The sequence below is a fragment of the Gadus chalcogrammus genome, chromosome 12 (assembly GCF_026213295.1).
Source record: "Gadus chalcogrammus isolate NIFS_2021 chromosome 12, NIFS_Gcha_1.0, whole genome shotgun sequence".
Lineage (NCBI taxonomy): Eukaryota > Metazoa > Chordata > Actinopteri > Gadiformes > Gadidae > Gadus > Gadus chalcogrammus.
The window spans coordinates 5,851,876-5,871,753 of record NC_079423.1 but is presented as its reverse complement, the minus strand read 5'-3'; the positions used below and the strand labels follow the sequence as shown (position 1 = coordinate 5,871,753).

At 44.4% G+C, this 19,878-nt stretch overlaps 30 non-coding genes across 30 annotated transcripts; all 30 read right to left on the bottom strand.

Moving 5' to 3' along the window:
* Positions 1–80: 80 nt before the first annotated feature.
* Positions 81–199, bottom strand: LOC130399759 (5S ribosomal RNA). The gene has a single exon (XR_008902259.1). It is a non-coding gene; the product is annotated as a 5S ribosomal RNA (ribosomal RNA).
* A 520-nt stretch (positions 200–719) lies between these two features.
* Positions 720–838, bottom strand: LOC130397593 (5S ribosomal RNA). The gene has a single exon (XR_008900178.1). It is a non-coding gene; the product is annotated as a 5S ribosomal RNA (ribosomal RNA).
* Positions 839–1,367: 529 nt separating this feature from the next.
* Positions 1,368–1,486, bottom strand: LOC130397582 (5S ribosomal RNA). Its single transcript, XR_008900167.1, has one exon. It is a non-coding gene; the product is annotated as a 5S ribosomal RNA (ribosomal RNA).
* Positions 1,487–2,015: 529 nt separating this feature from the next.
* On the bottom strand, positions 2,016–2,134 carry LOC130397569 (5S ribosomal RNA). The gene has a single exon (XR_008900155.1). It is a non-coding gene; the product is annotated as a 5S ribosomal RNA (ribosomal RNA).
* A 529-nt stretch (positions 2,135–2,663) lies between these two features.
* On the bottom strand, positions 2,664–2,782 carry LOC130397557 (5S ribosomal RNA). Its single transcript, XR_008900144.1, has one exon. It is a non-coding gene; the product is annotated as a 5S ribosomal RNA (ribosomal RNA).
* A 529-nt stretch (positions 2,783–3,311) lies between these two features.
* On the bottom strand, positions 3,312–3,430 carry LOC130397545 (5S ribosomal RNA). Its single transcript, XR_008900133.1, has one exon. It is a non-coding gene; the product is annotated as a 5S ribosomal RNA (ribosomal RNA).
* Positions 3,431–3,959: 529 nt separating this feature from the next.
* Positions 3,960–4,078, bottom strand: LOC130397534 (5S ribosomal RNA). Its single transcript, XR_008900122.1, has one exon. It is a non-coding gene; the product is annotated as a 5S ribosomal RNA (ribosomal RNA).
* A 529-nt stretch (positions 4,079–4,607) lies between these two features.
* LOC130397522 (5S ribosomal RNA) lies at positions 4,608–4,726 on the bottom strand. The gene has a single exon (XR_008900110.1). It is a non-coding gene; the product is annotated as a 5S ribosomal RNA (ribosomal RNA).
* Positions 4,727–5,255: 529 nt separating this feature from the next.
* LOC130397511 (5S ribosomal RNA) lies at positions 5,256–5,374 on the bottom strand. The gene has a single exon (XR_008900099.1). It is a non-coding gene; the product is annotated as a 5S ribosomal RNA (ribosomal RNA).
* A 529-nt stretch (positions 5,375–5,903) lies between these two features.
* LOC130397499 (5S ribosomal RNA) lies at positions 5,904–6,022 on the bottom strand. Its single transcript, XR_008900088.1, has one exon. It is a non-coding gene; the product is annotated as a 5S ribosomal RNA (ribosomal RNA).
* Positions 6,023–6,551: 529 nt separating this feature from the next.
* On the bottom strand, positions 6,552–6,670 carry LOC130397487 (5S ribosomal RNA). The gene has a single exon (XR_008900077.1). It is a non-coding gene; the product is annotated as a 5S ribosomal RNA (ribosomal RNA).
* A 529-nt stretch (positions 6,671–7,199) lies between these two features.
* LOC130397475 (5S ribosomal RNA) lies at positions 7,200–7,318 on the bottom strand. Its single transcript, XR_008900066.1, has one exon. It is a non-coding gene; the product is annotated as a 5S ribosomal RNA (ribosomal RNA).
* A 529-nt stretch (positions 7,319–7,847) lies between these two features.
* Positions 7,848–7,966, bottom strand: LOC130397463 (5S ribosomal RNA). The gene has a single exon (XR_008900055.1). It is a non-coding gene; the product is annotated as a 5S ribosomal RNA (ribosomal RNA).
* A 529-nt stretch (positions 7,967–8,495) lies between these two features.
* LOC130397450 (5S ribosomal RNA) lies at positions 8,496–8,614 on the bottom strand. Its single transcript, XR_008900043.1, has one exon. It is a non-coding gene; the product is annotated as a 5S ribosomal RNA (ribosomal RNA).
* A 529-nt stretch (positions 8,615–9,143) lies between these two features.
* LOC130397438 (5S ribosomal RNA) lies at positions 9,144–9,262 on the bottom strand. Its single transcript, XR_008900032.1, has one exon. It is a non-coding gene; the product is annotated as a 5S ribosomal RNA (ribosomal RNA).
* Positions 9,263–9,791: 529 nt separating this feature from the next.
* LOC130397427 (5S ribosomal RNA) lies at positions 9,792–9,910 on the bottom strand. Its single transcript, XR_008900021.1, has one exon. It is a non-coding gene; the product is annotated as a 5S ribosomal RNA (ribosomal RNA).
* A 529-nt stretch (positions 9,911–10,439) lies between these two features.
* On the bottom strand, positions 10,440–10,558 carry LOC130397415 (5S ribosomal RNA). Its single transcript, XR_008900010.1, has one exon. It is a non-coding gene; the product is annotated as a 5S ribosomal RNA (ribosomal RNA).
* Positions 10,559–11,088: 530 nt separating this feature from the next.
* On the bottom strand, positions 11,089–11,207 carry LOC130397404 (5S ribosomal RNA). The gene has a single exon (XR_008899999.1). It is a non-coding gene; the product is annotated as a 5S ribosomal RNA (ribosomal RNA).
* A 529-nt stretch (positions 11,208–11,736) lies between these two features.
* Positions 11,737–11,855, bottom strand: LOC130397392 (5S ribosomal RNA). Its single transcript, XR_008899987.1, has one exon. It is a non-coding gene; the product is annotated as a 5S ribosomal RNA (ribosomal RNA).
* Positions 11,856–12,384: 529 nt separating this feature from the next.
* Positions 12,385–12,503, bottom strand: LOC130397381 (5S ribosomal RNA). Its single transcript, XR_008899974.1, has one exon. It is a non-coding gene; the product is annotated as a 5S ribosomal RNA (ribosomal RNA).
* Positions 12,504–13,032: 529 nt separating this feature from the next.
* LOC130397370 (5S ribosomal RNA) lies at positions 13,033–13,151 on the bottom strand. Its single transcript, XR_008899962.1, has one exon. It is a non-coding gene; the product is annotated as a 5S ribosomal RNA (ribosomal RNA).
* Positions 13,152–13,680: 529 nt separating this feature from the next.
* On the bottom strand, positions 13,681–13,799 carry LOC130397359 (5S ribosomal RNA). Its single transcript, XR_008899951.1, has one exon. It is a non-coding gene; the product is annotated as a 5S ribosomal RNA (ribosomal RNA).
* Positions 13,800–14,328: 529 nt separating this feature from the next.
* LOC130397348 (5S ribosomal RNA) lies at positions 14,329–14,447 on the bottom strand. Its single transcript, XR_008899940.1, has one exon. It is a non-coding gene; the product is annotated as a 5S ribosomal RNA (ribosomal RNA).
* A 529-nt stretch (positions 14,448–14,976) lies between these two features.
* On the bottom strand, positions 14,977–15,095 carry LOC130397335 (5S ribosomal RNA). The gene has a single exon (XR_008899928.1). It is a non-coding gene; the product is annotated as a 5S ribosomal RNA (ribosomal RNA).
* Positions 15,096–15,623: 528 nt separating this feature from the next.
* LOC130397323 (5S ribosomal RNA) lies at positions 15,624–15,742 on the bottom strand. Its single transcript, XR_008899917.1, has one exon. It is a non-coding gene; the product is annotated as a 5S ribosomal RNA (ribosomal RNA).
* Positions 15,743–16,271: 529 nt separating this feature from the next.
* Positions 16,272–16,390, bottom strand: LOC130397311 (5S ribosomal RNA). Its single transcript, XR_008899906.1, has one exon. It is a non-coding gene; the product is annotated as a 5S ribosomal RNA (ribosomal RNA).
* A 528-nt stretch (positions 16,391–16,918) lies between these two features.
* Positions 16,919–17,037, bottom strand: LOC130397300 (5S ribosomal RNA). The gene has a single exon (XR_008899895.1). It is a non-coding gene; the product is annotated as a 5S ribosomal RNA (ribosomal RNA).
* Positions 17,038–18,211: 1,174 nt separating this feature from the next.
* Positions 18,212–18,329, bottom strand: LOC130401137 (5S ribosomal RNA). Its single transcript, XR_008903595.1, has one exon. It is a non-coding gene; the product is annotated as a 5S ribosomal RNA (ribosomal RNA).
* Positions 18,330–18,858: 529 nt separating this feature from the next.
* LOC130400294 (5S ribosomal RNA) lies at positions 18,859–18,977 on the bottom strand. Its single transcript, XR_008902767.1, has one exon. It is a non-coding gene; the product is annotated as a 5S ribosomal RNA (ribosomal RNA).
* Positions 18,978–19,497: 520 nt separating this feature from the next.
* LOC130397288 (5S ribosomal RNA) lies at positions 19,498–19,616 on the bottom strand. The gene has a single exon (XR_008899884.1). It is a non-coding gene; the product is annotated as a 5S ribosomal RNA (ribosomal RNA).
* Positions 19,617–19,878: the final 262 nt, after the last annotated feature.

Genomic DNA, 19,878 nt, shown 5'->3' with positions numbered 1-19,878 from the left:
AAAGCGGTTGGCAGTAAACATCAGGTCACGGTACGCCACGGTAGGCCACGGAGGCAATGAGCTCGAGTTTAAAAAGAAAAAGCTTACAGCACCTGGTATTCCCAGGCGGTCTCCCATCCAAGTACTAACCAGGCCCGACCCTGCTTAGCTCCCGAGTTCAGACGAGATCGGGCGTGTTCAGGGTGGTATGGCCGTAAGCAATTAGTTCAGGCGCAAAACCAGGTTTTATACAGTAGCACATAAGGAGTGAGAAAGCGGCTGAGGCTCGACGTTACACTTTTACAAAAACAATCATTAGTTAGATATAAACGGCAGTAATTGATTCAGTAGGACTCCTTATCCATGTAAACGATCATTGTGACATCTGAATTCATTAATTATCTGAAATACACTGCGTGTGCGTGTGATGTTAAATGTTTGAACCAAGGTTAACGGTTAAAGTGTCAGAGAATGGGTGGTGATTTTTTGACGTCCTCCCATGATCTGAAGTGAGCGTGCATGTTTGTGTTGGCTGAAAGTTTAAGAAATGTACAACTGTCGGTTCAGCTCTCTGGTGCTCCCTGCTGGCAGTATCACTATACTGTCCTCATGTTTCACAAAAACAGTTTTGAGAGACGTTGTCAGTTTTTGTATGTTGCTTAAATCCTCCAAAGCGGTTGGCAGTAAACATCAGGTCACGGTACACCACGGAGTCAATGAGCTCGAGTTGAAAAAGAAAAAGCTTACAGCACCTGGTATTCCCAGGCGGTCTCCCATCCAAGTACTAACCAGGCCCGACCCTGCTTAGCTTCCGAGATCAGACGAGATCGGGCGTGTTCAGGGTGGTATGGCCGTAAGCAATTAGTGCAGGCGCAAAACCAGGTTTTATACAGTAGCACATAAGGAGTGAGAAAGCTGCTGAGGCTTGACGTTACACTTTTACAAAAACAATCATTAGTTAGATATAAACGGCAGTAATTGATTCAGTAGGACTCCTTATCCATGTAAACGATCATTGTGACATCTGAATTCATTAATTATCTGAAATACACTGCGTGTGCGTGTGATGTTAAATGTTTGAACCAAGGTTAACGGTTAAAGTGTCAGAGAATGGGTGGTGATTTTTTGACGTCCTCCCATGATCTGAAGTGAGCGTGTGTGTTTGTGTTGGTGAAAGTTTAAGAAATGTACAACTGTCGGTTCAGCTCTCTGGTGCTCCCTGCTGGCAGTATCACTATACTGTCCTCATGTTTCACAAAAATAGTTTTGAGAGACGTTGTCAGTTTTTGTATGTTGCTTAAATCCTCCAAAGCGGTTGGCAGTAAACATCAGGTCACGGTACGCCACGGTAGGCCACGGAGTCAATGAGCTCGAGTTGAAAAAGAAAAAGCTTACAGCACCTGGTATTCCCAGGCGGTCTCCCATCCAAGTACTAACCAGGCCCGACCCTGCTTAGCTTCCGAGATCAGACGAGATCGGGCGTGTTCAGGGTGGTATGGCCGTAAGCAATTAGTGCAGGCGCAAAACCAGGTTTTATACAGTAGCACATAAGGAGTGAGAAAGCTGCTGAGGCTCGACGTTACACTTTTACAAAAACAATCATTAGTTAGATATAAACGGCAGTAATTGATTCAGTAGGACTCCTTATCCATGTAAACGATCATTGTGACATCTGAATTCATTAATTATCTGAAATACACTGCGTGTGCGTGTGATGTTAAATGTTTGAACCAAGGTTAACGGTTAAAGTGTCAGAGAATGGGTGGTGATTTTTTGACGTCCTCCCATGATCTGAAGTGAGCGTGCGTGTTTGTGTTGGTGAAAGTTTAAGAAATGTACAACTGTCGGTTCAGCTCTCTGGTGCTCCCTGCTGGCAGTATCACTATACTGTCCTCATGTTTCACAAAAATAGTTTTGAGAGACGTTGTCAGTTTTTGTATGTTGCTTAAATCCTCCAAAGCGGTTGGCAGTAAACATCAGGTCACGGTACGCCACGGTAGGCCACGGAGTCAATGAGCTCGAGTTGAAAAAGAAAAAGCTTACAGCACCTGGTATTCCCAGGCGGTCTCCCATCCAAGTACTAACCAGGCCCGACCCTGCTTAGCTTCCGAGATCAGACGAGATCGGGCGTGTTCAGGGTGGTATGGCCGTAAGCAATTAGTGCAGGCGCAAAACCAGGTTTTATACAGTAGCACATAAGGAGTGAGAAAGCTGCTGAGGCTCGACGTTACACTTTTACAAAAACAATCATTAGTTAGATATAAACGGCAGTAATTGATTCAGTAGGACTCCTTATCCATGTAAACGATCATTGTGACATCTGAATTCATTAATTATCTGAAATACACTGCGTGTGCGTGTGATGTTAAATGTTTGAACCAAGGTTAACGGTTAAAGTGTCAGAGAATGGGTGGTGATTTTTTGACGTCCTCCCATGATCTGAAGTGAGCGTGCGTGTTTGTGTTGGTGAAAGTTTAAGAAATGTACAACTGTCGGTTCAGCTCTCTGGTGCTCCCTGCTGGCAGTATCACTATACTGTCCTCATGTTTCACAAAAATAGTTTTGAGAGACGTTGTCAGTTTTTGTATGTTGCTTAAATCCTCCAAAGCGGTTGGCAGTAAACATCAGGTCACGGTACGCCACGGTAGGCCACGGAGTCAATGAGCTCGAGTTGAAAAAGAAAAAGCTTACAGCACCTGGTATTCCCAGGCGGTCTCCCATCCAAGTACTAACCAGGCCCGACCCTGCTTAGCTTCCGAGATCAGACGAGATCGGGCGTGTTCAGGGTGGTATGGCCGTAAGCAATTAGTGCAGGCGCAAAACCAGGTTTTATACAGTAGCACATAAGGAGTGAGAAAGCTGCTGAGGCTCGACGTTACACTTTTACAAAAACAATCATTAGTTAGATATAAACGGCAGTAATTGATTCAGTAGGACTCCTTATCCATGTAAACGATCATTGTGACATCTGAATTCATTAATTATCTGAAATACACTGCGTGTGCGTGTGATGTTAAATGTTTGAACCAAGGTTAACGGTTAAAGTGTCAGAGAATGGGTGGTGATTTTTTGACGTCCTCCCATGATCTGAAGTGAGCGTGCGTGTTTGTGTTGGTGAAAGTTTAAGAAATGTACAACTGTCGGTTCAGCTCTCTGGTGCTCCCTGCTGGCAGTATCACTATACTGTCCTCATGTTTCACAAAAATAGTTTTGAGAGACGTTGTCAGTTTTTGTATGTTGCTTAAATCCTCCAAAGCGGTTGGCAGTAAACATCAGGTCACGGTACGCCACGGTAGGCCACGGAGTCAATGAGCTCGAGTTGAAAAAGAAAAAGCTTACAGCACCTGGTATTCCCAGGCGGTCTCCCATCCAAGTACTAACCAGGCCCGACCCTGCTTAGCTTCCGAGATCAGACGAGATCGGGCGTGTTCAGGGTGGTATGGCCGTAAGCAATTAGTGCAGGCGCAAAACCAGGTTTTATACAGTAGCACATAAGGAGTGAGAAAGCTGCTGAGGCTCGACGTTACACTTTTACAAAAACAATCATTAGTTAGATATAAACGGCAGTAATTGATTCAGTAGGACTCCTTATCCATGTAAACGATCATTGTGACATCTGAATTCATTAATTATCTGAAATACACTGCGTGTGCGTGTGATGTTAAATGTTTGAACCAAGGTTAACGGTTAAAGTGTCAGAGAATGGGTGGTGATTTTTTGACGTCCTCCCATGATCTGAAGTGAGCGTGCGTGTTTGTGTTGGTGAAAGTTTAAGAAATGTACAACTGTCGGTTCAGCTCTCTGGTGCTCCCTGCTGGCAGTATCACTATACTGTCCTCATGTTTCACAAAAATAGTTTTGAGAGACGTTGTCAGTTTTTGTATGTTGCTTAAATCCTCCAAAGCGGTTGGCAGTAAACATCAGGTCACGGTACGCCACGGTAGGCCACGGAGTCAATGAGCTCGAGTTGAAAAAGAAAAAGCTTACAGCACCTGGTATTCCCAGGCGGTCTCCCATCCAAGTACTAACCAGGCCCGACCCTGCTTAGCTTCCGAGATCAGACGAGATCGGGCGTGTTCAGGGTGGTATGGCCGTAAGCAATTAGTGCAGGCGCAAAACCAGGTTTTATACAGTAGCACATAAGGAGTGAGAAAGCTGCTGAGGCTCGACGTTACACTTTTACAAAAACAATCATTAGTTAGATATAAACGGCAGTAATTGATTCAGTAGGACTCCTTATCCATGTAAACGATCATTGTGACATCTGAATTCATTAATTATCTGAAATACACTGCGTGTGCGTGTGATGTTAAATGTTTGAACCAAGGTTAACGGTTAAAGTGTCAGAGAATGGGTGGTGATTTTTTGACGTCCTCCCATGATCTGAAGTGAGCGTGCGTGTTTGTGTTGGTGAAAGTTTAAGAAATGTACAACTGTCGGTTCAGCTCTCTGGTGCTCCCTGCTGGCAGTATCACTATACTGTCCTCATGTTTCACAAAAATAGTTTTGAGAGACGTTGTCAGTTTTTGTATGTTGCTTAAATCCTCCAAAGCGGTTGGCAGTAAACATCAGGTCACGGTACGCCACGGTAGGCCACGGAGTCAATGAGCTCGAGTTGAAAAAGAAAAAGCTTACAGCACCTGGTATTCCCAGGCGGTCTCCCATCCAAGTACTAACCAGGCCCGACCCTGCTTAGCTTCCGAGATCAGACGAGATCGGGCGTGTTCAGGGTGGTATGGCCGTAAGCAATTAGTGCAGGCGCAAAACCAGGTTTTATACAGTAGCACATAAGGAGTGAGAAAGCTGCTGAGGCTCGACGTTACACTTTTACAAAAACAATCATTAGTTAGATATAAACGGCAGTAATTGATTCAGTAGGACTCCTTATCCATGTAAACGATCATTGTGACATCTGAATTCATTAATTATCTGAAATACACTGCGTGTGCGTGTGATGTTAAATGTTTGAACCAAGGTTAACGGTTAAAGTGTCAGAGAATGGGTGGTGATTTTTTGACGTCCTCCCATGATCTGAAGTGAGCGTGCGTGTTTGTGTTGGTGAAAGTTTAAGAAATGTACAACTGTCGGTTCAGCTCTCTGGTGCTCCCTGCTGGCAGTATCACTATACTGTCCTCATGTTTCACAAAAATAGTTTTGAGAGACGTTGTCAGTTTTTGTATGTTGCTTAAATCCTCCAAAGCGGTTGGCAGTAAACATCAGGTCACGGTACGCCACGGTAGGCCACGGAGTCAATGAGCTCGAGTTGAAAAAGAAAAAGCTTACAGCACCTGGTATTCCCAGGCGGTCTCCCATCCAAGTACTAACCAGGCCCGACCCTGCTTAGCTTCCGAGATCAGACGAGATCGGGCGTGTTCAGGGTGGTATGGCCGTAAGCAATTAGTGCAGGCGCAAAACCAGGTTTTATACAGTAGCACATAAGGAGTGAGAAAGCTGCTGAGGCTCGACGTTACACTTTTACAAAAACAATCATTAGTTAGATATAAACGGCAGTAATTGATTCAGTAGGACTCCTTATCCATGTAAACGATCATTGTGACATCTGAATTCATTAATTATCTGAAATACACTGCGTGTGCGTGTGATGTTAAATGTTTGAACCAAGGTTAACGGTTAAAGTGTCAGAGAATGGGTGGTGATTTTTTGACGTCCTCCCATGATCTGAAGTGAGCGTGCGTGTTTGTGTTGGTGAAAGTTTAAGAAATGTACAACTGTCGGTTCAGCTCTCTGGTGCTCCCTGCTGGCAGTATCACTATACTGTCCTCATGTTTCACAAAAATAGTTTTGAGAGACGTTGTCAGTTTTTGTATGTTGCTTAAATCCTCCAAAGCGGTTGGCAGTAAACATCAGGTCACGGTACGCCACGGTAGGCCACGGAGTCAATGAGCTCGAGTTGAAAAAGAAAAAGCTTACAGCACCTGGTATTCCCAGGCGGTCTCCCATCCAAGTACTAACCAGGCCCGACCCTGCTTAGCTTCCGAGATCAGACGAGATCGGGCGTGTTCAGGGTGGTATGGCCGTAAGCAATTAGTGCAGGCGCAAAACCAGGTTTTATACAGTAGCACATAAGGAGTGAGAAAGCTGCTGAGGCTCGACGTTACACTTTTACAAAAACAATCATTAGTTAGATATAAACGGCAGTAATTGATTCAGTAGGACTCCTTATCCATGTAAACGATCATTGTGACATCTGAATTCATTAATTATCTGAAATACACTGCGTGTGCGTGTGATGTTAAATGTTTGAACCAAGGTTAACGGTTAAAGTGTCAGAGAATGGGTGGTGATTTTTTGACGTCCTCCCATGATCTGAAGTGAGCGTGCGTGTTTGTGTTGGTGAAAGTTTAAGAAATGTACAACTGTCGGTTCAGCTCTCTGGTGCTCCCTGCTGGCAGTATCACTATACTGTCCTCATGTTTCACAAAAATAGTTTTGAGAGACGTTGTCAGTTTTTGTATGTTGCTTAAATCCTCCAAAGCGGTTGGCAGTAAACATCAGGTCACGGTACGCCACGGTAGGCCACGGAGTCAATGAGCTCGAGTTGAAAAAGAAAAAGCTTACAGCACCTGGTATTCCCAGGCGGTCTCCCATCCAAGTACTAACCAGGCCCGACCCTGCTTAGCTTCCGAGATCAGACGAGATCGGGCGTGTTCAGGGTGGTATGGCCGTAAGCAATTAGTGCAGGCGCAAAACCAGGTTTTATACAGTAGCACATAAGGAGTGAGAAAGCTGCTGAGGCTCGACGTTACACTCTTACAAAAACAATCATTAGTTAGATATAAACGGCAGTAATTGATTCAGTAGGACTCCTTATCCATGTAAACGATCATTGTGACATCTGAATTCATTAATTATCTGAAATACACTGCGTGTGCGTGTGATGTTAAATGTTTGAACCAAGGTTAACGGTTAAAGTGTCAGAGAATGGGTGGTGATTTTTTGACGTCCTCCCATGATCTGAAGTGAGCGTGCGTGTTTGTGTTGGTGAAAGTTTAAGAAATGTACAACTGTCGGTTCAGCTCTCTGGTGCTCCCTGCTGGCAGTATCACTATACTGTCCTCATGTTTCACAAAAATAGTTTTGAGAGACGTTGTCAGTTTTTGTATGTTGCTTAAATCCTCCAAAGCGGTTGGCAGTAAACATCAGGTCACGGTACGCCACGGTAGGCCACGGAGTCAATGAGCTCGAGTTGAAAAAGAAAAAGCTTACAGCACCTGGTATTCCCAGGCGGTCTCCCATCCAAGTACTAACCAGGCCCGACCCTGCTTAGCTTCCGAGATCAGACGAGATCGGGCGTGTTCAGGGTGGTATGGCCGTAAGCAATTAGTGCAGGCGCAAAACCAGGTTTTATACAGTAGCACATAAGGAGTGAGAAAGCTGCTGAGGCTCGACGTTACACTCTTACAAAAACAATCATTAGTTAGATATAAACGGCAGTAATTGATTCAGTAGGACTCCTTATCCATGTAAACGATCATTGTGACATCTGAATTCATTAATTATCTGAAATACACTGCGTGTGCGTGTGATGTTAAATGTTTGAACCAAGGTTAACGGTTAAAGTGTCAGAGAATGGGTGGTGATTTTTTGACGTCCTCCCATGATCTGAAGTGAGCGTGCGTGTTTGTGTTGGTGAAAGTTTAAGAAATGTACAACTGTCGGTTCAGCTCTCTGGTGCTCCCTGCTGGCAGTATCACTATACTGTCCTCATGTTTCACAAAAATAGTTTTGAGAGACGTTGTCAGTTTTTGTATGTTGCTTAAATCCTCCAAAGCGGTTGGCAGTAAACATCAGGTCACGGTACGCCACGGTAGGCCACGGAGTCAATGAGCTCGAGTTGAAAAAGAAAAAGCTTACAGCACCTGGTATTCCCAGGCGGTCTCCCATCCAAGTACTAACCAGGCCCGACCCTGCTTAGCTTCCGAGATCAGACGAGATCGGGCGTGTTCAGGGTGGTATGGCCGTAAGCAATTAGTGCAGGCGCAAAACCAGGTTTTATACAGTAGCACATAAGGAGTGAGAAAGCTGCTGAGGCTCGACGTTACACTTTTACAAAAACAATCATTAGTTAGATATAAACGGCAGTAATTGATTCAGTAGGACTCCTTATCCATGTAAACGATCATTGTGACATCTGAATTCATTAATTATCTGAAATACACTGCGTGTGCGTGTGATGTTAAATGTTTGAACCAAGGTTAACGGTTAAAGTGTCAGAGAATGGGTGGTGATTTTTTGACGTCCTCCCATGATCTGAAGTGAGCGTGCGTGTTTGTGTTGGTGAAAGTTTAAGAAATGTACAACTGTCGGTTCAGCTCTCTGGTGCTCCCTGCTGGCAGTATCACTATACTGTCCTCATGTTTCACAAAAATAGTTTTGAGAGACGTTGTCAGTTTTTGTATGTTGCTTAAATCCTCCAAAGCGGTTGGCAGTAAACATCAGGTCACGGTACGCCACGGTAGGCCACGGAGTCAATGAGCTCGAGTTGAAAAAGAAAAAGCTTACAGCACCTGGTATTCCCAGGCGGTCTCCCATCCAAGTACTAACCAGGCCCGACCCTGCTTAGCTTCCGAGATCAGACGAGATCGGGCGTGTTCAGGGTGGTATGGCCGTAAGCAATTAGTGCAGGCGCAAAACCAGGTTTTATACAGTAGCACATAAGGAGTGAGAAAGCTGCTGAGGCTCGACGTTACACTTTTACAAAAACAATCATTAGTTAGATATAAACGGCAGTAATTGATTCAGTAGGACTCCTTATCCATGTAAACGATCATTGTGACATCTGAATTCATTAATTATCTGAAATACACTGCGTGTGCGTGTGATGTTAAATGTTTGAACCAAGGTTAACGGTTAAAGTGTCAGAGAATGGGTGGTGATTTTTTGACGTCCTCCCATGATCTGAAGTGAGCGTGCGTGTTTGTGTTGGTGAAAGTTTAAGAAATGTACAACTGTCGGTTCAGCTCTCTGGTGCTCCCTGCTGGCAGTATCACTATACTGTCCTCATGTTTCACAAAAATAGTTTTGAGAGACGTTGTCAGTTTTTGTATGTTGCTTAAATCCTCCAAAGCGGTTGGCAGTAAACATCAGGTCACGGTACGCCACGGTAGGCCACGGAGTCAATGAGCTCGAGTTGAAAAAGAAAAAGCTTACAGCACCTGGTATTCCCAGGCGGTCTCCCATCCAAGTACTAACCAGGCCCGACCCTGCTTAGCTTCCGAGATCAGACGAGATCGGGCGTGTTCAGGGTGGTATGGCCGTAAGCAATTAGTGCAGGCGCAAAACCAGGTTTTATACAGTAGCACATAAGGAGTGAGAAAGCTGCTGAGGCTCGACGTTACACTTTTACAAAAACAATCATTAGTTAGATATAAACGGCAGTAATTGATTCAGTAGGACTCCTTATCCATGTAAACGATCATTGTGACATCTGAATTCATTAATTATCTGAAATACACTGCGTGTGCGTGTGATGTTAAATGTTTGAACCAAGGTTAACGGTTAAAGTGTCAGAGAATGGGTGGTGATTTTTTGACGTCCTCCCATGATCTGAAGTGAGCGTGCGTGTTTGTGTTGGTGAAAGTTTAAGAAATGTACAACTGTCGGTTCAGCTCTCTGGTGCTCCCTGCTGGCAGTATCACTATACTGTCCTCATGTTTCACAAAAATAGTTTTGAGAGACGTTGTCAGTTTTTGTATGTTGCTTAAATCCTCCAAAGCGGTTGGCAGTAAACATCAGGTCACGGTACGCCACGGTAGGCCACGGAGTCAATGAGCTCGAGTTGAAAAAGAAAAAGCTTACAGCACCTGGTATTCCCAGGCGGTCTCCCATCCAAGTACTAACCAGGCCCGACCCTGCTTAGCTTCCGAGATCAGACGAGATCGGGCGTGTTCAGGGTGGTATGGCCGTAAGCAATTAGTGCAGGCGCAAAACCAGGTTTTATACAGTAGCACATAAGGAGTGAGAAAGCTGCTGAGGCTCGACGTTACACTCTTACAAAAACAATCATTAGTTAGATATAAACGGCAGTAATTGATTCAGTAGGACTCCTTATCCATGTAAACGATCATTGTGACATCTGAATTCATTAATTATCTGAAATACACTGCGTGTGCGTGTGATGTTAAATGTTTGAACCAAGGTTAACGGTTAAAGTGTCAGAGAATGGGTGGTGATTTTTTGACGTCCTCCCATGATCTGAAGTGAGCGTGCGTGTTTGTGTTGGTGAAAGTTTAAGAAATGTACAACTGTCGGTTCAGCTCTCTGGTGCTCCCTGCTGGCAGTATCACTATACTGTCCTCATGTTTCACAAAAATAGTTTTGAGAGACGTTGTCAGTTTTTGTATGTTGCTTAAATCCTCCAAAGCGGTTGGCAGTAAACATCAGGTCACGGTACGCCACGGTAGGCCACGGAGTCAATGAGCTCGAGTTGAAAAAGAAAAAGCTTACAGCACCTGGTATTCCCAGGCGGTCTCCCATCCAAGTACTAACCAGGCCCGACCCTGCTTAGCTTCCGAGATCAGACGAGATCGGGCGTGTTCAGGGTGGTATGGCCGTAAGCAATTAGTGCAGGCGCAAAACCAGGTTTTATACAGTAGCACATAAGGAGTGAGAAAGCTGCTGAGGCTCGACGTTACACTCTTTACAAAAACAATCATTAGTTAGATATAAACGGCAGTAATTGATTCAGTAGGACTCCTTATCCATGTAAACGATCATTGTGACATCTGAATTCATTAATTATCTGAAATACACTGCGTGTGCGTGTGATGTTAAATGTTTGAACCAAGGTTAACGGTTAAAGTGTCAGAGAATGGGTGGTGATTTTTTGACGTCCTCCCATGATCTGAAGTGAGCGTGCGTGTTTGTGTTGGTGAAAGTTTAAGAAATGTACAACTGTCGGTTCAGCTCTCTGGTGCTCCCTGCTGGCAGTATCACTATACTGTCCTCATGTTTCACAAAAATAGTTTTGAGAGACGTTGTCAGTTTTTGTATGTTGCTTAAATCCTCCAAAGCGGTTGGCAGTAAACATCAGGTCACGGTACGCCACGGTAGGCCACGGAGTCAATGAGCTCGAGTTGAAAAAGAAAAAGCTTACAGCACCTGGTATTCCCAGGCGGTCTCCCATCCAAGTACTAACCAGGCCCGACCCTGCTTAGCTTCCGAGATCAGACGAGATCGGGCGTGTTCAGGGTGGTATGGCCGTAAGCAATTAGTGCAGGCGCAAAACCAGGTTTTATACAGTAGCACATAAGGAGTGAGAAAGCTGCTGAGGCTCGACGTTACACTTTTACAAAAACAATCATTAGTTAGATATAAACGGCAGTAATTGATTCAGTAGGACTCCTTATCCATGTAAACGATCATTGTGACATCTGAATTCATTAATTATCTGAAATACACTGCGTGTGCGTGTGATGTTAAATGTTTGAACCAAGGTTAACGGTTAAAGTGTCAGAGAATGGGTGGTGATTTTTTGACGTCCTCCCATGATCTGAAGTGAGCGTGCGTGTTTGTGTTGGTGAAAGTTTAAGAAATGTACAACTGTCGGTTCAGCTCTCTGGTGCTCCCTGCTGGCAGTATCACTATACTGTCCTCATGTTTCACAAAAATAGTTTTGAGAGACGTTGTCAGTTTTTGTATGTTGCTTAAATCCTCCAAAGCGGTTGGCAGTAAACATCAGGTCACGGTACGCCACGGTAGGCCACGGAGTCAATGAGCTCGAGTTGAAAAAGAAAAAGCTTACAGCACCTGGTATTCCCAGGCGGTCTCCCATCCAAGTACTAACCAGGCCCGACCCTGCTTAGCTTCCGAGATCAGACGAGATCGGGCGTGTTCAGGGTGGTATGGCCGTAAGCAATTAGTGCAGGCGCAAAACCAGGTTTTATACAGTAGCACATAAGGAGTGAGAAAGCTGCTGAGGCTCGACGTTACACTTTTACAAAAACAATCATTAGTTAGATATAAACGGCAGTAATTGATTCAGTAGGACTCCTTATCCATGTAAACGATCATTGTGACATCTGAATTCATTAATTATCTGAAATACACTGCGTGTGCGTGTGATGTTAAATGTTTGAACCAAGGTTAACGGTTAAAGTGTCAGAGAATGGGTGGTGATTTTTTGACGTCCTCCCATGATCTGAAGTGAGCGTGCGTGTTTGTGTTGGTGAAAGTTTAAGAAATGTACAACTGTCGGTTCAGCTCTCTGGTGCTCCCTGCTGGCAGTATCACTATACTGTCCTCATGTTTCACAAAAATAGTTTTGAGAGACGTTGTCAGTTTTTGTATGTTGCTTAAATCCTCCAAAGCGGTTGGCAGTAAACATCAGGTCACGGTACGCCACGGTAGGCCACGGAGTCAATGAGCTCGAGTTGAAAAAGAAAAAGCTTACAGCACCTGGTATTCCCAGGCGGTCTCCCATCCAAGTACTAACCAGGCCCGACCCTGCTTAGCTTCCGAGATCAGACGAGATCGGGCGTGTTCAGGGTGGTATGGCCGTAAGCAATTAGTGCAGGCGCAAAACCAGGTTTTATACAGTAGCACATAAGGAGTGAGAAAGCTGCTGAGGCTCGACGTTACACTTTTACAAAAACAATCATTAGTTAGATATAAACGGCAGTAATTGATTCAGTAGGACTCCTTATCCATGTAAACGATCATTGTGACATCTGAATTCATTAATTATCTGAAATACACTGCGTGTGCGTGTGATGTTAAATGTTTGAACCAAGGTTAACGGTTAAAGTGTCAGAGAATGGGTGGTGATTTTTTGACGTCCTCCCATGATCTGAAGTGAGCGTGCGTGTTTGTGTTGGTGAAAGTTTAAGAAATGTACAACTGTCGGTTCAGCTCTCTGGTGCTCCCTGCTGGCAGTATCACTATACTGTCCTCATGTTTCACAAAAATAGTTTTGAGAGACGTTGTCAGTTTTTGTATGTTGCTTAAATCCTCCAAAGCGGTTGGCAGTAAACATCAGGTCACGGTACGCCACGGTAGGCCACGGAGGCAATGAGCTCGAGTTGAAAAAGAAAAAGCTTACAGCACCTGGTATTCCCAGGCGGTCTCCCATCCAAGTACTAACCAGGCCCGACCCTGCTTAGCTTCCGAGATCAGACGAGATCGGGCGTGTTCAGGGTGGTATGGCCGTAAGCAATTAGTGCAGGCGCAAAACCAGGTTTTATACAGTAGCACATAAGGAGTGAGAAAGCTGCTGAGGCTCGACGTTACACTTTTACAAAAACAATCATTAGTTAGATATAAACGGCAGTAATTGATTCAGTAGGACTCCTTATCCATGTAAACGATCATTGTGACATCTGAATTCATTAATTATCTGAAATACACTGCGTGTGCGTGTGATGTTAAATGTTTGAACCAAGGTTAACGGTTAAAGTGTCAGAGAATGGGTGGTGATTTTTTGACGTCCTCCCATGATCTGAAGTGAGCGTGCGTGTTTGTGTTGGTGAAAGTTTAAGAAATGTACAACTGTCGGTTCAGCTCTCTGGTGCTCCCTGCTGGCAGTATCACTATACTGTCCTCATGTTTCACAAAAATAGTTTTGAGAGACGTTGTCAGTTTTTGTATGTTGCTTAAATCCTCCAAAGCGGTTGGCAGTAAACATCAGGTCACGGTACGCCACGGTAGGCCACGGAGTCAATGAGCTCGAGTTGAAAAAGAAAAAGCTTACAGCACCTGGTATTCCCAGGCGGTCTCCCATCCAAGTACTAACCAGGCCCGACCCTGCTTAGCTTCCGAGATCAGACGAGATCGGGCGTGTTCAGGGTGGTATGGCCGTAAGCAATTAGTGCAGGCGCAAAACCAGGTTTTATACAGTAGCACATAAGGAGTGAGAAAGCTGCTGAGGCTCGACGTTACACTTTTACAAAAACAATCATTAGTTAGATATAAACGGCAGTAATTGATTCAGTAGGACTCCTTATCCATGTAAACGATCATTGTGACATCTGAATTCATTAATTATCTGAAATACACTGCGTGTGCGTGTGATGTTAAATGTTTGAACCAAGGTTAACGGTTAAAGTGTCAGAGAATGGGTGGTGATTTTTTGACGTCCTCCCATGATCTGAAGTGAGCGTGCGTGTTTGTGTTGGTGAAAGTTTAAGAAATGTACAACTGTCGGTTCAGCTCTCTGGTGCTCCCTGCTGGCAGTATCACTATACTGTCCTCATGTTTCACAAAAATAGTTTTGAGAGACGTTGTCAGTTTTTGTATGTTGCTTAAATCCTCCAAAGCGGTTGGCAGTAAACATCAGGTCACGGTACGCCACGGTAGGCCACGGAGTCAATGAGCTCGAGTTGAAAAAGAAAAAGCTTACAGCACCTGGTATTCCCAGGCGGTCTCCCATCCAAGTACTAACCAGGCCCGACCCTGCTTAGCTTCCGAGATCAGACGAGATCGGGCGTGTTCAGGGTGGTATGGCCGTAAGCAATTAGTGCAGGCGCAAAACCAGGTTTTATACAGTAGCACATAAGGAGTGAGAAAGCTGCTGAGGCTCGACGTTACACTTTTACAAAAACAATCATTAGTTAGATATAAACGGCAGTAATTGATTCAGTAGGACTCCTTATCCATGTAAACGATCATTGTGACATCTGAATTCATTAATTATCTGAAATACACTGCGTGTGCGTGTGATGTTAAATGTTTGAACCAAGGTTAACGGTTAAAGTGTCAGAGAATGGGTGGTGATTTTTTGACGTCCTCCCATGATCTGAAGTGAGCGTGCGTGTTTGTGTTGGTGAAAGTTTAAGAAATGTACAACTGTCGGTTCAGCTCTCTGGTGCTCCCTGCTGGCAGTATCACTATACTGTCCTCATGTTTCACAAAAATAGTTTTGAGAGACGTTGTCAGTTTTTGTATGTTGCTTAAATCCTCCAAAGCGGTTGGCAGTAAACATCAGGTCACGGTACGCCACGGTAGGCCACGGAGTCAATGAGCTCGAGTTGAAAAAGAAAAAGCTTACAGCACCTGGTATTCCCAGGCGGTCTCCCATCCAAGTACTAACCAGGCCCGACCCTGCTTAGCTTCCGAGATCAGACGAGATCGGGCGTGTTCAGGGTGGTATGGCCGTAAGCAATTAGTGCAGGCGCAAAACCAGGTTTTATACAGTAGCACATAAGGAGTGAGAAAGCTGCTGAGGCTCGACGTTACACTCTTACAAAAACAATCATTAGTTAGATATAAACGGCAGTAATTGATTCAGTAGGACTCCTTATCCATGTAAACGATCATTGTGACATCTGAATTCATTAATTATCTGAAATACACTGCGTGTGCGTGTGATGTTAAATGTTTGAACCAAGGTTAACGGTTAAAGTGTCAGAGAATGGGTGGTGATTTTTTGACGTCCTCCCATGATCTGAAGTGAGCGTGCGTGTTTGTGTTGGTGAAAGTTTAAGAAATGTACAACTGTCGGTTCAGCTCTCTGGTGCTCCCTGCTGGCAGTATCACTATACTGTCCTCATGTTTCACAAAAATAGTTTTGAGAGACGTTGTCAGTTTTTGTATGTTGCTTAAATCCTCCAAAGCGGTTGGCAGTAAACATCAGGTCACGGTACGCCACGGTAGGCCACGGAGTCAATGAGCTCGAGTTGAAAAAGAAAAGCTTACAGCACCTGGTATTCCCAGGCGGTCTCCCATCCAAGTACTAACCAGGCCCGACCCTGCTTAGCTTCCGAGATCAGACGAGATCGGGCGTGTTCAGGGTGGTATGGCCGTAAGCAATTAGTGCAGGCGCAAAACCAGGTTTTATACAGTAGCACATAAGGAGTGAGAAAGCTGCTGAGGCTCGACGTTACACTTTTACAAAAACAATCATTAGTTAGATATAAACGGCAGTAATTGATTCAGTAGGACTCCTTATCCATGTAAACGATCATTGTGACATCTGAATTCATTAATTATCTGAAATACACTGCGTGTGCGTGTGATGTTAAATGTTTGAACCAAGGTTAACGGTTAAAGTGTCAGAGAATGGGTGGTGATTTTTTGACGTCCTCCCATGATCTGAAGTGAGCGTGCGTGTTTGTGTTGGTGAAAGTTTAAGAAATGTACAACTGTCGGTTCAGCTCTCTGGTGCTCCCTGCTGGCAGTATCACTATACTGTCCTCATGTTTCACAAAAATAGTTTTGAGAGACGTTGTCAGTTTTTGTATGTTGCTTAAATCCTCCAAAGCGGTTGGCAGTAAACATCAGGTCACGGTACGCCACGGTAGGCCACGGAGTCAATGAGCTCGAGTTGAAAAAGAAAAAGCTTACAGCACCTGGTATTCCCAGGCGGTCTCCCATCCAAGTACTAACCAGGCCCGACCCTGCTTAGCTTCCGAGATCAGACGAGATCGGGCGTGTTCAGGGTGGTATGGCCGTAAGCAATTAGTGCAGGCGCAAAACCAGGTTTTATACAGTAGCACATAAGGAGTGAGAAAGCTGCTGAGGCTCGACGTTACACTCTTACAAAAACAATCATTAGTTAGATATAAACGGCAGTAATTGATTCAGTAGGACTCCTTATCCATGTAACGATCATTGTGACATCTGAATTCATTAATTATCTGAAATACACTGCGTGTGCGTGTGATGTTAAATGTTTGAACCAAGGTTAACGGTTAAAGTGTCAGAGAATGGGTGGTGATTTTTTGACGTCCTCCCATGATCTGAAGTGAGCGTGCGTGTTTGTGTTGGTGAAAGTTTAAGAAATGTACAACTGTCGGTTCAGCTCTCTGGTGCTCCCTGCTGGCAGTATCACTATACTGTCCTCATGTTTCACAAAAATAGTTTTGAGAGACGTTGTCAGTTTTTGTATGTTGCTTAAATCCTCCAAAGCGGTTGGCAGTAAACATCAGGTCACGGTACGCCACGGTAGGCCACGGAGTCAATGAGCTCGAGTTGAAAAAGAAAAAGCTTACAGCACCTGGTATTCCCAGGCGGTCTCCCATCCAAGTACTAACCAGGCCCGACCCTGCTTAGCTTCCGAGATCAGACGAGATCGGGCGTGTTCAGGGTGGTATGGCCGTAAGCAATTATACTGGGCGCAAAACCAGGTTTTATACAGTACAGAAGGAGTGAGAAACCTGCTGAGGCTCGACGTTACACTTTTACAAAAACATCATTAGTTAGATATAAACGGCAGTAATTGATTCAGTAGGACTCCTTATCCAGTAAACGATCATTGTGACATCTGAATTCATTAATTATCTGAAATACACTGCGTGTGCGTGTGATGTTAAATGTTTGAACCAAGGTTAACGGTTAAAGTGTCAGAGAATGGGTGGTGATTTTTGGACGTCCTCCCATGATCTGAAGTGAGCGTTGTGATGGAAAATCTACATGTTGTATTGTTTTGGTCTATATGAATTTAAGTTTTGTTGCTATTCTGTGTAATTTTATATAGTGTCTGCTTCTGGGCTCCTTTTGGGTCATTTAAAGTGTAAACCGTCAGGGTAGAGAGATGCATTTTTTATTGCCTGCCCTTTCCTATGTTTCTTGTCTTGTAAATCACCTTCCATGCAATCCTTTGATGTGTGGGCCTGATTTCTCGACCCCCTGGCTAGCGTCAACAAAGCTAGGGGGTCGATGGCACGGCCGCTACCCCCTCCAATGCATTCCCCACAGCTGCAGTTGTAAAGATAACCATCTGGTACACAAAGGCTTTTGGTATTGGGAGACCACCCCCTAATAAACCCAAACGAATAAGAACTCATGGACTTTAGCTACTCGGTGGACTTGTCTGAGCGTACCTTCAGAGAATGAAGTAACACGCAAAGAGAAGCTCCCATCTGGGGCCCCAGATTATTGTAATGTATGCCTGTTATGTTGTTTGTTGATGCATGTTGTGATGTATCTTCGTTCGAACTTTTAATACAAATATATATAACCACTAATTGTCAACAGTATTGTGTGCTTTTTGCATCTAAATATCTCATCTGCTTAGACGCAATATCTGATACAGAAATTGCCACGACGGGCGTGTTGTGTGTGAAAGTTTAAGAAATGTACAACTGTCGTTTCAGCTCTCTGGTGCTCCCTGCTGGCAGTATCACTATACTGTCCTCATGTTTCACAAAAATAGTTTTGAGAGACGTTGTCAGTTTTTGTATGTTGCTTAAATCCTCCAAAGCGGTTGGCAGTAAACATCAGGTCACGGTACGCCACGGTAGGCCACGGAGGCAATGAGCTCGAGTTGAAAAAGAAAAGCTTACAGCACCTGGTATTCCCAGGCGGTCTCCCATCCAAGTACTAACCAGGCCCGACCCTGCTTAGCTTCCGAGATCAACGAGATCGGGCGTGTTCAGGGTGGTATGGCCGTAAGCAATTAGTGCAGGCGCAAAACCAGGTTTTATACAGTAGCACATAAGGAGTGAGAAAGCTGCTGAGGCTCGACGTTACACTTTTACAAAAACAATCATTAGTTAGATATAAACGGCAGTAATTGATTCAGTAGGACTCCTTATCCATGTAAACGATCATTGTGACATCTGAATTCATTAATTATCTGAAATACACTGCGTGTGCGTGTGATGTTAAATGTTTGAACCAAGGTTAACGGTTTAAAGTGTCAGAGAATGGGTGGTGATTTTTGACGTCCTCCATGATCTGAAGTGAGCGTGCGTGTTTGTGTTGGTGAAGTTTAAGAAATGTACAACTGTCGGTTCAGCTCTCTGGTGCCTCCCTGCTGGCAGTATCACTATACTGTCCTCATGTTTCACCAAAATAGTTTTGAGAGACGTTGTCAGTTTTTGTATGTTGCTTAAATCCTCCAAAGCGGTTGTGCAGTAAACATCAGGTCACGGTACGCCACGGTAGGCCACGGAGTCCAATGAGCTCGAGTTGAAAAAGAAAAGCTTACAGCACCTGGTATTCCCAGGCGGTCTCCCATCCAAGTACTAACCAGGCCCGACCCTGCTTAGCCTCCGAGATCAGACGAGATCGGGCGTGTTCAGGGTGGTATGGCCGTAAGCAATTAGTGCAGGCGCAAAACCAGGTTTTATACAGTAGCACATAAGGAGTGAGAAGCTGCTGAGGCTCTACGTTACACTTTACAAAAACAATCATTAGTTTAGATATAAACGGCAGTAATTGATTCAGTAGGAGAATCCTTATCCATGTAAACGATCATTGTGACATCTGAATTCATTAATTATCTGAAATACACTGCGTGTGCGTGTGATGTTAAATGTTGAACCAAGGTTAACGGTTAAAGTGTCAGAGCATGGGTGGTGATTTTTTGACGTCCTCCCACGATCTGAAGTGAGCGTGCGTGGTTGGTGTTGGTGAAAGTTTAAGAAATGTACAACTGTCTGTGTTCAGCTCTCTGGTGCTCCCTGCTGGCAGTATCACTATACTGTCCTCCAATGTTTCACAAAATAGTTTTGAGAGAGCGTTGTCAGTTTTTGTATGTGCTTAAAATCCTCCAAAGCGGTTGGCAGTAACATCAGGTCACGGTACGACACGGAGTCATGAGCTCGATTGAAAAAGAAAAGCTTACAGCACCTGGTATTCCCAGGCGGTCTCCCATCCAAGTACTAACCAGGCCCGACCCTGCTTAGCTTCCGAGATCAGACGAGATCGGGCGTGTTCAGGGTGGTATGGCCGTAAGCAAATTAGTGCAGGCGCAAAACCAGGTTTTATACAGTAGCACATAAGGAGTGAGAAAGCTGCTGAGGCTCGACGTTACACTTTACAAAACAATCATTAGTTAGATATAAACGGCAGTAATTGATTCGTAGGACTCCTTATCCATGTAAACGATCATTGTGACATCTGAATTCATTAATTATCTGAAATACACTGCGTGGCGTGTGATGTTAAAGTTTGAACCAAGGTTAACGGTTAAAGTGTCAGAGAATGGGTGGTGATTTT